The 15,621-nt window shown below is 37.3% G+C and overlaps 1 protein-coding gene across 5 annotated transcripts in view; it reads left to right on the forward strand.

Moving 5' to 3' along the window:
• The window catches only part of PCDH11X (protocadherin 11 X-linked), an 800,197-nt gene that overhangs the window by 558,137 nt on the left and 226,439 nt on the right, over positions 1–15,621 (forward strand). The gene's annotated exons all lie outside the window — the stretch shown is intronic.

Raw genomic sequence — 15,621 nt, forward strand, 5'->3', positions numbered from 1 at the left:
CTATGTTATGTTCACTTACTGAAGAACTGTCAATTTATAAGTAGAAAGCACTAAAAGGCATTATTTTGTAATATAATAGGAACTGCAGAGCTCTAGAGATAACACTCCTCACTTAAAATTGTAAAATATAATCTACTGCATTTTGTAGGATCTAACCTTTTCAATTTGTAAATCTTAAACCAAACTGTAGAAGGAACTTTAGACATGAGAACTTTTGGGAGTTTCAATGAGACGGTCTGGTCTAGAACTGGACTGAAGGCCACCCAGTTTTAGTAGAAACAGTCTGGTTCCAAAGGGAACTGGGCTGTAGATTAACAGTCTCAAGAAGCAGCCTAATCTGGAAGGACTCCGGCCAAGGTGCCAAAAATAAGTACTGGAAGATAAACAGGGCCTTTAACAGAAAAGCACAAGGACTCTGAACAGATCCTGAATAGAGCCTGTAGAACTTCAAAATGCAAATAGGGTGGAAGGTCAGATCTAGAAGGAAACTTACCCATAAACCCCAGGGTCAGCCAGAGAAACAGAGCTCAGTGGGCTCTGTGGGTGTCTCACATGTTTGCTCATCAACCTCAGAGTTATCAGGGGTCTTCTGTGGATTCCTGTAAGAGCTACCAAATATGCTGATCATAAAAAACAAAACAAAACAAAACAACAACAACCACAAAACACAACAACATGCCAGCCAGATATTTCTCCAGCAAAATGTGTTTATGCAGGAACAAGGAGTTGCAAGGCGGTACATGCAACCATGGTGAGCCACCTGCAAGTCCGCTAAAACAAAGAAAAGGAAGCTCTTCTATAGCGAGAAAAAGGAAGTTGAGAAGGGCTATTATAAAGGAGTTTCCCCTTTTGTGCATTGTGATTGATGTAGTGCATGAGAGTCCCCCCTTCTGGCCTCCCTGTTTCACTTTAGATGAGGTTTCTGTTTATTAATTTTTTACAGATATTATATTCAGCTTCTCTGCATTAGATTAACTGTGAGTTGTCTTTGGCTTTCCTTGGGTGCCAAGATAGCAGATGGGATTAATAGAACATTGTTGCAAAAATACAAATGTCTGTTGTATAAAAATTATAAAATAATAATTTCATATAAAGTAGAGTCTGATGTTAGAATTTCATTATTCTAATGAGATTAGTTTACTGTAAAATGTCAAACAAATTGCCTATTTAAAAATACTTAGAAAATTTAATCAGTGCATCTTTTTTCTGTTTTATTTGTTTCTTTATTTTGTGCTTTAGATTCCACTTATAAGTGAAATCATATGACACTTGTATTTCTCTGCTTATCTACAATAGCACAATATTCTCTAGGTCCATCCACATTGTTGCAGATGGCAAGATTTCATTCTTGTTTTATGGCCCAGCAATGTTACATTGTATATATGTATCACTTATTCTCCATCCATTCATCCATTCAGGGACACCCAGGTTGCCTCCACATCCTGGCTGTTGCAAATAATACTGCAATGAACCTATGGATGCATTCGTCACCTCAAAGTAGTGTTTTGGGTATCTTAGGATAAACATCCTGAAGTGGGATGACTGGATCCTTTGTTGTCTCCGGTTATAGCCTTTGTTTTTAAAGTCTATTTTGTCTGGTATGCCAGTTTTTTGTTTTTGTTTTTTTTTCCCTTTCTTCCATTTTCACGAAATATCTTCTTCTTTCTTTTTTTTTTTTTTTTTTTTTTTTTTTTTTTTTAGATTTTATTGGGGAAGGGGAACAGGACTTTATTGGGGAACAGTGTGTACTTCCAGGACTTTTCTTCCAAGTCAAGTTGTTGTCCTTTCAATCTTAGTTGTGGAGGGTGCAGCTCAGCTCCAGGTCCAGTTGCCGTTTCTAGTTGCAGGGGGAGCAGCCCACCATTCCTTGCAGGAGTCAATCCGGCAACCTTGTGGTTGAGAAGACACGCTCCAACCAACTGAGCCATCTGGGAGCTCAGTGGCAGCTCAGCTCAAGGTACCATGTTCAATCTTTAGTTGCAGGAGGCGCTGCCCACCATCCCTTTCAGGACTCGAGGAATCGAACTGGCAACCTTGTGGTTGAGAGCCCACGCTCCAACCAACTGAGCCATCTGGGAGCTCAGTGGCAGCTCAGCTCAAGGTACCATGTTCAATCTTAGTTGCAGGGGACGGAGCCCACCTTTACTTGCAGGACTCCAGGAGTTGAACAGACAACCTTGTAGTTGAGAGCCCACTGGCCTATGTGGGAATCAAACTGGTAGCCTTCGGAATTAAGAGCATGGAGCTCCAACCACCTGAGCCACTGGGCCAGCCCCCATGAAATATCTTTTGACATCCTTTACTTTCAGTCTCTGTGTGTCTTTCAATCTGAAGTGAGTCTCTTGTACGCAGCATATGTAAGGGTCTTATTTTCTTATTCATTCAGCCACTGTATCTTTTGGTTAGAATTCCATTATTCTAATGATTCTATTATTCTAATCCATTTACATTTAAAATAATTGTTGACAGATATGTAGTTATTGCCATTTTAATATTCATATTTTTTATCTTTTTAAATATTCATTTATTTATTTTTATCTTACAGAAGTCCTTCTAACATTCCTTGTAATACTAATATGGTGTTGAACTCCTTTAGCTTTTTCTTGAATGAGAAGCTCTTTATCTGTCCTTCAATTCTAAACGATAGCTTTGTTGGATAGAGTAATTTTTGTAGTAGTGCCTTGATTTTCATCACTTTGAATATTTTGTGTCAATCCTTTCTGGCCTGCAAAGATTCTGTTGAGAAATCAGCTCACAGTCTTAAGGGAGCTCCCTTGTAGGTAACTAAATGCTTTTCTCTTGCTGCTTTTAAGATTCTCTCTGTCTTTAATTTGGCATTTTAATTATAACGTGTCTTGGGTGAGCCTCTTTGGCTTCATCTTGTTTGGGACTCTCTGCGCTTCCTGGGCTTCAATATCCATTTCCTTTTTCAGGTTAGGGAAGTTTTCCATCATTATTTTTTCCAATAGGTTTTCAATTCCTTGCTCCCTCTCTTCTCCTTCTCGTACCACTATGATGCAAATGTTGGTATGTTTGATGTTGTTCCAGAGGCCTGTTAAACTGTCCTCATTTTTTTTTGGGGGGGGGGATTCTTTTTATCTTTTTGCTGTTCTGATTGAGTGTTTTCTGCTGCCTTATCTTCTAAATCACTGATTAGATCCTCTGCTTCATCTAATCTACTATTGATTCCCTCTAATGTCTTCTTCATTTCAGCTCTTGTAATCTTTATTTCTGACTGGAGCTTTTTAATGTTTTCTATCTCCTTTTTTATGTTTCCTATCACATTGTTGAACTTCCCCCTGAGATCATTGAGCATCCGCATAACCACGGTTTTGAACTCTGTATCTGATTGCTTGCTTGCCTCCATTTCATTCAGTTATTTTTCTGGAGTGTTCTCCTGTTCTTTTATTTGGGACATGTTTCTTTATCTTTTCATTTGGCTGCCTTCCTGTGTTTGTTTCTGTGTACTAGGTAGAGCTGCTATGTCTCCCAGTCTTAGTAGAGTGGCCTCATTTAGTAGGTGTTCTGTGGGGTCCAGTGGTGCAGTCTCTCTGGTGTGGGTTGTGTGTGTCCTCCTGTTGTGGCTGAGCCTTGGTTGTTGTTTTCATATCTATCGGAGGGATTTATTATTGGGATGACTAGTTATGAGGACTAGCCATGACTATAGTGGAGGAGATGTTGTTCAAGGGCTGACCCTACAGAGCAGGATTCATTTTAGCAGGGCTCCGGTGCCTGCCCAGTCTTCCTTTTGAATGTGTTGTATTTAGAGGTTGCCATGTGATGCTCTGGCTCAGAAGGAAGTAGACTACTCAGTGTGCCAGCCCTGGCGCCCCCTGAGAAGGTACTCACAGGAGGCCAAGATTTACTGCAGCCTGTGCCCTGCCCTGGGCCACCTGGAATAAGTTATAAAGCAATCTGCAGAAGGTCACTATATGCCCTGAGCTTGGAGGTATCTCAAGAGGCCAAGCTGTGAACCAAGGCTTGCTGCCACAAGAGCTGGGCTTATGGCTACTCAGCCAGTGGTACAGGGCATGCTGAAGTCAAATGCTACTTGTTTGGGTTTTGTGGACCTTTGAGAGATTTTAGGAAAATCTGCAGTATGAACCAATGTAGGCCATTTATATGGAAATGCCACTGGAAACAGTTTGGGTGGGTCCAAAAGTTGGGTGGGGTAGGGTCTCAGAATCACCAGGGCATGGTGAAGGAATGGTTTTCATCAGGCTGACAGAGATGCAGATATGGTTCTGCATCTGCATGCCAGGAGTGGAGAGGGCTCAAGAAAGAAGCAATGAGTTCTGCCAGTTTCTCCATCCAGGAGAAAGCTGTCCCTCCAGCTCTCACTCTGAAGCCAGACAACTCAGTTCCTCCTTGCTTGTCACTGGCACCTTTCAAGCTGCTGCTCCAGCGCTGAAGCTGAGAGCAAGTGAGTCTGTCAGTGAATAAGTCTGCTCATGCACCCTTTAAGAGGAGCGCCTGTGACTCCAGCAGCCCTAGTCTCACTCAGCCACAGTCTTTGCTGGTGTTCACATCTAGAAGTTATGTGGACTTCTGTCCCTGGCACTGGACCCCTGGGCTAGGAGCCTGGTGTGGGGCTAGAACACCTTGCTTCCCAGGGGACCTCCACAGCTGAGATATCGCTCCTGAATTTTAATGGTAATACATGTATGTGGGACCAGTCCGTTCTGTGTCTCTACCCCTCCTACCAGTCTCTAGGTGGCTTCTTCTGTATGTCCATAGTTGTAGGGCTCCTATTCATCTAGACATCAAGTGATTCTCAGTGATGGTTTTCTGTAGTTTAGTTGTAATTTTAATATGGTTGTGAGAGGAGGTAAGCACAGCATTTACCTACTCCACCATAGTGACTGGAAAATAATCAGTGCTTCTTGTTTTCCCTTTTTTACCCTGAAATTGTGGCCAAGGGATTATATTCCTCAGCATCTGAGTTGTACCTTAGACCTACACAATAAGAATATTTGATAGTTGGAACACAGGATTCTACATTATTAACATATTAACTCAGTGATTTGTATGCCACTAGTGTTTTCAAAACCACTAGATTGGTAGTTGCATTAGCTAGCTTCAATTTTATCAAAATCATATTTCTTTTCCTCCCTAAGTCTCAAATGTAATGAAAGGTAACAAAAGTAACATTACAATAGGTCCAGATAATATATTTAAGGTAAAGCATATAAGATTGATTTTAAGATTTTAGGTTAGGAAACTAAATCTATTCATTTTTTCTTTTTCATCCTCAGTTTAGATATATTTTTAAAATATGTACATACTTTTAAAAGTAATGAAAAGGATAGTGTCATATGGTTTTACTCCTAGGACCATGACATAAAAATAATGTTTGAAAAAACTTTTAAACTTGTAGATATCTTTGAAGTTATTTAATACCGTGTGTGTGTGTGTGTGTGTGTGTGTGTGTGTGTGTGTGTGTGTGTGTAGGATAAATCGGTGTGATAGGTGGAATATAGGGGCATTATTGTTTGTATGTAAAATAAATAGGGGGTGGTCTGCCTTTATAAAAATACATATATAGAGAGACCTCCACAATAAAAGCATACAGTAGTGTTATAGATACTAATTGTTTGCATTTCCCTTCCACCATCAACTATGTTCACCTGTACATTGCTTGCTGCTTTACATCACTGACAGTTATTGTTGCTGGTAGAGCCAGGTAGCTTAGTTTGCTCTTTGATGACCAGCAGAAATTATAGAACCCCAAATATTTATTTTTTATGTAAGAAGACTTCAGCATTGATCTTTTAATCTCATATTAATTTCCAGGAAGTGAAACATTTTACATGAGTAGCTGTTGTTTTTGATGTGTTGTTGAGTACTAGGTAAAGACGATTTACATACACTAAAGAGGATTAAATACACTAAAAAGGGTTTAAAACAAACAGGTTACCAATGTTTGGTACAACACACTGAAAAAATTATTAGCATACTAGCTGAGGTACACACTCTTCAATTTTATTAAGAAACTGTTCTAGTCATCTTTATGTTTAAGGTGGTATTGATTACCGTCACATACTTTTTTTCATTTTATTTTTTGGTATTTTTAAAACTTAAATTTAGTGGGTTAACTTTAGTTAATAGCATTATATAAGTGTCAAATGTACAATTGTGTAATATGTCATCTGTATATTGCATGTGTGCTCACCACCCAAAATTTAATCTCTTTCCATCACCATATATTTGACCCTCTTTACTGTCTTTATCTTCTCCCACCCTGCTTTCCTTCTGGTACCCACTGTACTGTTCTCTGCCATCACATACTTTTTTGTTGTGATTTCTGCAAACGTTAAATAAAACAATATTTTTCCAAGTGTTTATGCAATTAATGACAAGGCTGTGTTTTTTATCCTTCACTGTACAATAATGATTCTAGCCTATATAATTCAAGTCAGAAACCAACCATCTGTTGCTTGAATGACATTTGGTTTGTTTAAAATGCATCAATTAAACAGACATGTTGTGTAACTATAACAATAAAAAAATTATTTTGCAAATATAAAGAAGTGACATCTGAGACAAACCAGTATTTAAAACAAAACTTGTGACTTCATGCTTGGAAACAAATTTTCAAATAATTTAACTAGAAAATGTTAAATATTTATTAACATTATGAAAAATAAGATATTTATTTGTATCATATGTGATCTATGAATCTGTCATCTCCCAGGTCCATATTATCACAGCAATAAAGAGTTAAATACTTAAGGTTTGACTTTGTTAAATATGTAAAAAATTACATGGGCAAAAAGGAAAAAGGTTAGGATCGTAAAAGTTCTGAAAACAGTGCCAAATTAGGATGGGAATTTTAGCTTGGAATTGGAATATTAGTACATGAAATTTAACTGTCTTCAAACACTAAAAGGCTTGGTATGTAGAAGAAGAATCACACTTATTTATATAGCTACAGAAGGCAGATCTAAGGATAGTTGTTCGAAATTTCTCCTTGTCAGCTACCAAGCTTTGAGCTGAAGAACCAGATAACCAAAATTGCTAAAGCACAGTAAGGTAGATATGATTCTGAGCACAAACTTAATGATAAATATTTTAGCAATTTACATGCTTTTATTCCTGCCTTACTTCCTGGTATGACTGTCTTTTTTTTTATAGTTTGAGGCTGCCAGATAATTGCTTTTGAATAATGAAGGCCTTGGGGTTAATCATAAAGTTAAATGTAAGTCACTAAACCTAGATTTGGTTACCACCAAAAGTAATGTAGATATTTCTTTTTTAAAATTGATATTTGGGTTTTAGTCTTTGAGACTATTACAATGGTCTGCTTTTAGTTTTAATATCTGGGTTTAATATTACTTAATGTCATTTTGGGGCACATACCATTTTCAAAGCATGTTACATTGCAGTTTTGTCCTATTTTCATTGTTAGCTACACAATTGTAGTACCTCAAACATTTTTAATAATGCTATTTCATTTGAAAGTACACAAAACTCTGGCCATTGCCAATTTCACAATTTATAATGACTAACATTATAGAAAGAAGTTTCATCCTATCTATCTACAAATAAATTATTTTCATTTTGATTGAGCTGAAATGAGTCAAGACTCAAGAAAAGATGTCCTTGTGTAATGTCACATAGTCTTCTAACCATTAAAGAAATAGGTCTGATTCATTTGCCAAAAATTGCATAAAACAAATTTTTAAATTTACCAAAGACCATGAAAAAAGTCTAATAGCATAATAGTCAGAGCTAAGGATAGATCTTATTCTGGGACAATTGAACATCATGAAGAACTTTCTGCACATGCTAGTAATATGTATGGTATTTTAAAAATAAAACTCTTAAAGGGTAAAAGCTTCAGAAACAGAGTGTGAAAGGGAAATAAGAAATGAGATAGCACCGTTCTAATTTTATGGATTGGAACAGTGGGAAAACAGTTAGGTGAACTGATCTATCCTGCAAGATGACTTGAATTGGAAAAGTAGGAAGTTTTTTGACTATAAAGTATTTGGTCAAGTAGTAAAGATATACTATAAAATATGTCATCTAGGAGATGTGCAATGGGAATTATGACCTACAAGTGAGATATGTGTGCTGGCCATATAATGCATGCGAAAATCTTAAGCTGAGTTTCTAAGATATTTTTGAATTTTACTTTATGATATATTGAATAAATTATAAGTTATTTAGATAAGAGATAGTACCCATGGCAAAATGCAGGCAACTTCTGACATCCAGAAGGAACTTGTTGATTACTATAAAATATGGGGACTCAGAAGCTTAAAATATGCTCAATAATTTGATATTGAGAATGTTTCTTACATGAATCAAAAACAGCCCTGCACAGGAATTTCCGGTCAAGATGGACACATAGGTAAATGCTATGCTCACCTCCTTTCAGGACCACATCAATTACAACTAAACTGCAGAACAACCATCATTAAGAATTACCTGAAGTCCAGCTAAACCAAAGCCCTACAACTACGGACATACAGAAGAAGCCAACTCAATATTGGTAGGGAGGGCAGAGATACAAAACATACTCGTCCCACACCTGCATGTGACCATTAAAAATTGGGAGGGATATCTCAGTTGCAGAGGTCACCTGCAGAGGAGTGAGGAGTCCCAGCCCCACACCAGGCTCACCAGCCCAGGGTTCCAGTGCCAGAAGAGGAGTCCCACAACTTCTGGCTGTGAAAACCAGTGCACATTGTTGGTGAGTGATCCAGAGGACGGTTGCAGTCCTAGGTGCTCCTCTGAAAGGGCCTGCACATGGACTTACTGGTTGATGGACTCACTGGTTCTGAGCTCCAGCACTGAGGCAGCAGCTCAAAAGGCTCCAGGGACTTATGGATAGGAACTGAATTGTGTAGTTTTAAGGTGAGGGCTGGAGGGGCAGCTTTCTCCTGGAGGGAGGAACTGACGAAAGCCATTGTTTCTTTGTTGAACACGCCCTCTCCTTGTGTGCAGATGCAGGCAGATATCATATCTGAGTCTTCATCAAACTGGCTATCACCTTTCATATGTCTTGTCCTAGGGATTCCCTGAGACATCACCCTATACAACTTTTGTAACACCCAACCTGCTTCCAGTGGCTTTTCCATACAATCTGTCTTAGCCCATGCTGCAGACTTTCATAAAATCTCTCAAAGGTTCACAAAACTTTAACAAGTTATGGGACACGGCTTTGGCATGTCCCATACCTCTGGCTGAGTGACCCTAAGCCCGGTGGTGACAGCCAGCCTCAGTTTGTGGCTTTGCCTCTCAAGGCACCTCCAGCCCAGTGTGGGTGGTAGCCATCTGGGGATTGCTTTGTGGCTCATACCAGATGGCTTCAGGCAGGGCATAGACTGCAGCTAAAGTGGCCTGCAGTAGGTCATCCCTTAGGAGTCCCTAGGGCTGGCATGCCTGGTGGCCAGCTGCAGACCAAGCCAGAGCACCACCAGGCCACCTCCAACAATGACACAACTGAAGTGCAGACTGGGCAGGCATCAGAGCCCTGCTAAAGTGAACCCTGCTCTGTAGGGTCAGCTCCTGCATAACAGCTCCTCAACTGTAGTCACAGCCAGTCCTCACAACCATTCAGCCTGCAGGTCAATCCCTTTTATTAAGGCGCAAAGAGCAACCAAAGATCAACTACAACAGGAGGGCACACATGACCCATACAAGGAACACACCTAGAGCACCCAGCTCTGGTGACCAGGAAGACCACACTACTGGATCCCACAGAATACCTACTACATAGGCCACTCTACCAAGATTGGAGGGCATAGCAGCCCTACATAGACACAAACATAGGGAGGCAGCCAAAATGGTAGACGAAGAAACATCTCCCAAATAAAAGAACAGAACAAAGCTCCAGAAAAAAAACTACAGAAAATAGAGACAAGCAATTTACCAGACACAAAGTTCCAAACACTGGTTATAAGGATGCTCAGTGATCTCACAAACTTCAACAAAGAAATAAGAAACATAAAAATGAAGATAGACAATATCTAAAGGAACCAGTCAGAAATTAAGAATGCGATAACTGAAATGAAGAATACATTAGAGGGAATCAACAGTACATTAGATGAAGCAGAGGATTGAATCAGTGATTTAGAAGATAAGGTTGCAAAAAAACAAAAAATCAGAACAGCAAAAAGAAAAAAGAATCCAAAAAAGTGAGGATAGTTTAAGAGGCTTCTGATACAACTTCAAAAGTGCAAACATTTGCATCACAGAGGTACCAGAAGGAAAAGAGAGAGAGCAAGGAATTCAAAATCTGTTTGAAAAATAATGATGGAAAACTTCCCTAAACTGGTGAAGGAAATAGATATACAAGCCCAGGAAGTACAGAGTCTCAAACAAGATGAACCCAAATTGTCCCACAACAAGACACATCATAATTAAAATGCTACACAGTAAAGAAAAAGAGAATCTTAAAAGCAGCAAGTAAAAAGCAGTTAATTATGTACAAGGGGATCCCCATAAGACTGTCAGCTGCTTTTTCAACAGAAACTTTGCAGGCTACAAGGGATTGGCATGAAATATTCCAAGTGATGAAAATCAAGGACATTCAACCAAGATTACCCAGCAAAGCTATCATTTAGAATTGAAGGACAGATAAAGAGCTTCCCAGACAAGAAAAAGCTAAAGGAGTTCATCACCACCAAAACAGTATTATAAGGAATCTTAGAGGATTTAAGACAGAAAAATAGATAGCATGGCTGAATGGATAAGAAAACAAGACCCTTACATATGCTGCCTACTAGAGACTCACTTCAGATCGAAAGACACAGCACAGACTGAAAGTAAAGAGAATGAAAAAGATATTTCATAAAAATGGAAACAAACAAACAAATAGCTGGGGTAACAAAACTTATACCAGACTAAATAGACTTTACAACAAAGGTTATAACAAGAGACAAAGAAGGTCCCTGTAATCACACTTCTGGGTATTTATCCAAAGAAACCCAGAACTACTTCAAGGGGATGAATACATCCAAATGTTCATTGCAGCATTTTTACAATGGCGAAAATGTGAAGGCAGCCTGGGTATCCATTGATAGATGAATGAATAAAGAGGAGGTGTTACATATATACAATGGAGTATTACTCGACCATGGAAAGGAATTAATTCTTGCCATCTGCGGCAGTGTGATTGGACCTGGAGTGTATTATGCTGAGTGGAATATGTCAGACAAAGACAGTTGCAATATCATTTTGCTTTTCGGTGCAATCTAAAGAAAAAAACAAACAGGTAAAACAGAAACAAACTCATAGATAGAGAAAATTTTGATGGTTCCAGATGGGAAGGTGGTTGGGAGTGAGTGAAAAGGGGAAAAGAAGTACAAATTGGCTGTTACACCGTATTCATGGGAATAGGCCATAACATAAGGAATATAGTCAATAATATTGTATTAACTATGTATGGTGTCAGATGGGTACTACATTTGTTAGGGTGATAGATGGGAGGGAGTTGTTGGAAGGCAGGGTGAAAAAGGTGAAGACGTTAAGTACAAATGGTAGTTACAAAATAGTCATGAAAATAGTCATGGGAATGTAAAGTGAAGCATAGGGAATATAGTCAATAATATGGTAATAACTATGTATAGTGCCAGGCGGGTAATAGACTTGTCAGGGAAATCACCTCTTAAATTATATAAATGTCTAACCACTATGCTGTACACCTGAAATTAATATAAAATAATATTGAATGTCAGCTGTAATTTAAAAATCTAAAAAGCGGGGGGGAATGTGAGGGGGAATAAGAGGTTCAAATTTCCAGGCATAAATCAAATAAGTCATGGGGATGTAATGTACAACAGGGGGAATATAGTCAATAATATAGTGATAGCGTGGTACAGTGTCAGATGGATGTTGGACTTATGGTGATTACTTTTTTAGATATATAAATGTTGAATAACTGTTGTGTACACCTGAAACTAATATAATATTGTATGCTAGCTATATTTTAATAAAAATATTTTAAAAATAAAATAAAATACCACACACACACACAAAAAAAAAAAAGAAAAAGAAAAACAGAAAAGGATTCATAGATATAGAGAACAAACTGATGGCTGCCAGAGCGAGGGGTAGTTGGAGAGCTGAAATTAATATAAAATATGTTGAATGTCAAAATAAATAAAGTGTAAAAAATTTTTTTAAATAAAGTGCATTGAGCTTTTAAAAACAAAACAAACAAAACAAAACCCTGCACATGGTAATCCTTAAAAAATAAGAACCCTAACTATAATTACTTTTTCTAATCAGAGTTACTGGCTATGGCAGAGAATCTAAGGTAGGCTGGGTCAGGATGTATTAGAATTGGAGTCAAGGGGAGTGCAAGATTTTATGATTAGTTTGAAAACTTTGACAGGTAATTCTAATGAGCCTTCTGGAACATGATACTCAAGCATTCCATAATGAGATTCACAGGCTGGCCTATCTAAATGCAACCTCTCTGCTGCCAGCTTAACCTTTCTAAAATGCCACTTACATCATGTTATGGAAATGCAGCGATATTCACCAAATGCTTAGCATGGAATTATACCTTCACGTGGTATAAAGGACACACAAATGTTGGGAATTTGATAGTTTGCTTGTAAATGTTTCATCTAGTGACACTGTTATTATTTCTGAGCATCCATACATTCTGGAATTTTGATTGATTTGAGCCAGAAACAAGGCAAGTAGAATATAGCGAGAGGCACCCATGGATGTTTCTCTTTGTGGTAAAAAAATAACTAGCCATTCAGTTCAGACATTTATTCATGAATAATCCAGGATTTATTTTCATCCCATAAAGTCACCATTACAATCAATAGATTGTTTACTTTCTATGCCACAGCTTCCTTGAAGGGCTGCAGACAGTCAAATTATGACATGGTCATTAGCATGATAGCTCATTTATATTGCACAGTAATCATCTTCAACATTTGGAAAAATAAAATTATTTATTCTTCTCTTTGAGTGACTTAAGGAATGACTTTTGTGAAATAATTAATATTTCTAAATATATGGGATAAAAAAATACCTCTGTATTTTGAATATCTTCATATGATTAATCAGAGTAGAAAAGAACCCTCAGAGATAAAGGATTTATCCATTAAAAAATAAAAGGCAAATGAGTTAAACCCGGTTTCCAAAATTTACAAGAAAGGATTCATAAATTGTTCAGTTCATGTCATTATTTTATGTTCAGTTCTATCTGCAAATGTCAGAAATTGCAAACTGCAAGCTTAAGTAGGAATCATTAAAATAACCATAGGAAAAATAGTGAACTGTTTTTTTCTTATTAAAAGTTAGATTTTCAGAAGCCTTTTAAAACAATTCCCTAACAATTAAATTCTAATAATTTCACTTATGGAAATATTTCATGGAGATTTTCTAAAACGATGGACAACCTAGTTATTCACACATGTGCAAATGTAGAGCCCCGTGTGAATTCACTGAATAAAGAAATAGAACACTATATTTAATTGGTAATATTTGAATGCCTTCTATGGATTATAGAAATAGGTAAAAACAATGTTTCAGACTGTAAACTTTGAAACTGAATTGATAAAGAAATTAAATACCCAGTATGTTGTTGAACTTGAGACAATTTAAAATGATATAGAGATGTTAATGACCAACATAACCTGATCTCCACTTGAGGTATTCTGATATTTGTTGAAACTAATATAAATAAGTTAGTTGATTAATATGACTGTTCTGCTTTTGAAACATCCAAGGTATATATAGAATGGGGCTGGTGGTGTTTTTATGTGCATTCAGAAAGGGACCAAAAGCAGTTTTTTTCACTTAAAGGGAGTCCTTACAAGCCCATTCATTCTCTTTCATTTACCCCTACAGGGATTCAATTTATGAGTGTCAAGAAGGTTGGGGATGAGTGCATGACCAGGCCTATTACAGATTAACTCTAGGGCATTCCTTTGCAAGGGCTTTTAGTTAAGTTACTAGTACAGATGTCCTAGAATGGGATAACATTTTAAAACTTAAATTGCCTTGTTCTTTTCTATATAAATAAGCAAGTGAACACAAAGCTCCATTTCCCTTACATTGGAAAGTAACATATAGCCCCTACTTCCATCATTTGACACAATTTTCCTTCTATTCAACGGCAGTATTATTTTTGTTAGAATCTATGACTCCATGCTTAACCAGCACATTTTAAATTCTAGATTAATTTATTTTTGTTACCAATAATTGTTTTCTTATTTATAGATTCTTTATCTAGGTCTAATACTTTAAAATATGTAAATGATAAAAATACATATATATATACACACTAGATGCATAATATTCACACCATGTACCATATATTTGGTGCATCGTACATATATATAGTTGAAATATATTACTTGTGTCTTATAGAAAATTAAAAATCTCTTACAGTTTTGCATTATGGTGCAAGCAATTATAAATTTGTCTCATGGTAAACTGGATTGTTTTACATAAGATGATTTTTTCATCTATGTGTTAGATATTACTTTTAATTATGTATAATAGCTAATTATAAATAAATGTCTACAATGTTTCAGGCATTTTGAAGTGCTGTTTTTCCAGGTCTTGCATTTTTAAAAGGTTTGTGAGTAAGGATGTTTATATATTACTTGAAGTGAATGAAAATATTTTAACAACCAAAAATAATTTTTGGAATTAAATGAAGTTTAACCTATAACTAAATGAGCATATGGCTTCTTAGACATAGAAACGTCAAGTCCAGCTTTGCTAGACTGACATAATTAGCTTGCTGTGTCCTCACCTGGTAAAGGGGAGCGTTTGCTTCCTGGGGCTACTGCTCATAGAGACATTAACCCTGTCAGTGAATGCTCCACTATCATGACCAATCAGCTCAGCTCCCAAAGGCCTCACCTCTAAATACCATCATGTTGCATATTAGGTTTCAACGTTATGAATTTTGAGGGTCAATAAACATTCAATCTATAGCAAGTATCTTCAAATATTTTCATATCTCCATCTGAAGAGATTGCTGACTGTCAAACCTGAATTTGTGAAAGTACATTCTGTCATGGAAATTCCTAGTTTCTAAATTTATGTGACCTTTGATATTTTCAATTCCTTAAATAATTATCTCTTAATTGCATATTTTATACTGCTAGTGAAATATTTTAGTTGATCTATTTGTTACATCGCAAACTATAATCTTTGGAGCATAAGACAAAGACATATTACATTTTTTATGTCAGGAATTGGGGTAGTGCAGAGCAGAGATAACTATCTCTGCTCCACAATGACTAGTGACTAAAAAAAGATGACTTAAATGTCTGGAGATGGCTGGAATGACTCAAATGAGGCCATAAACTGTAATGTCCAGAATGGATTAATCACATACATATCTGGCACCTGAACTAGAGTGGCTGGAACAGCTGGGCTTCTTTGGGTATTGTACTTTCTTTCTATGCAGTCTTTCCACATGGCTGGCTTGAGCTTCCTCACAGTATCGTGGTCTCCCAGTAATCAAACTTCTTTCAATGCAGCTGGCTTTCCCCAGAGTGAGTATTCCAAGGGAGTAAGACAGAAGCTGCAAGGTTTGGTTACACAGGGCCTCCCCATACTCAGTCTGGTAGAGGACTGGGTAAGGATCTGAATACCAAGAGGTGAGGTGCATTGCAGGGGCTAGCTTTG

Source organism: Rhinolophus sinicus, chromosome 18 (genome assembly GCF_057876585.1).
Source record: "Rhinolophus sinicus isolate RSI-liver-muscle chromosome 18, RSI-T2T, whole genome shotgun sequence".
NCBI classification, from domain to species: Eukaryota; Metazoa; Chordata; class Mammalia; order Chiroptera; family Rhinolophidae; genus Rhinolophus; species Rhinolophus sinicus.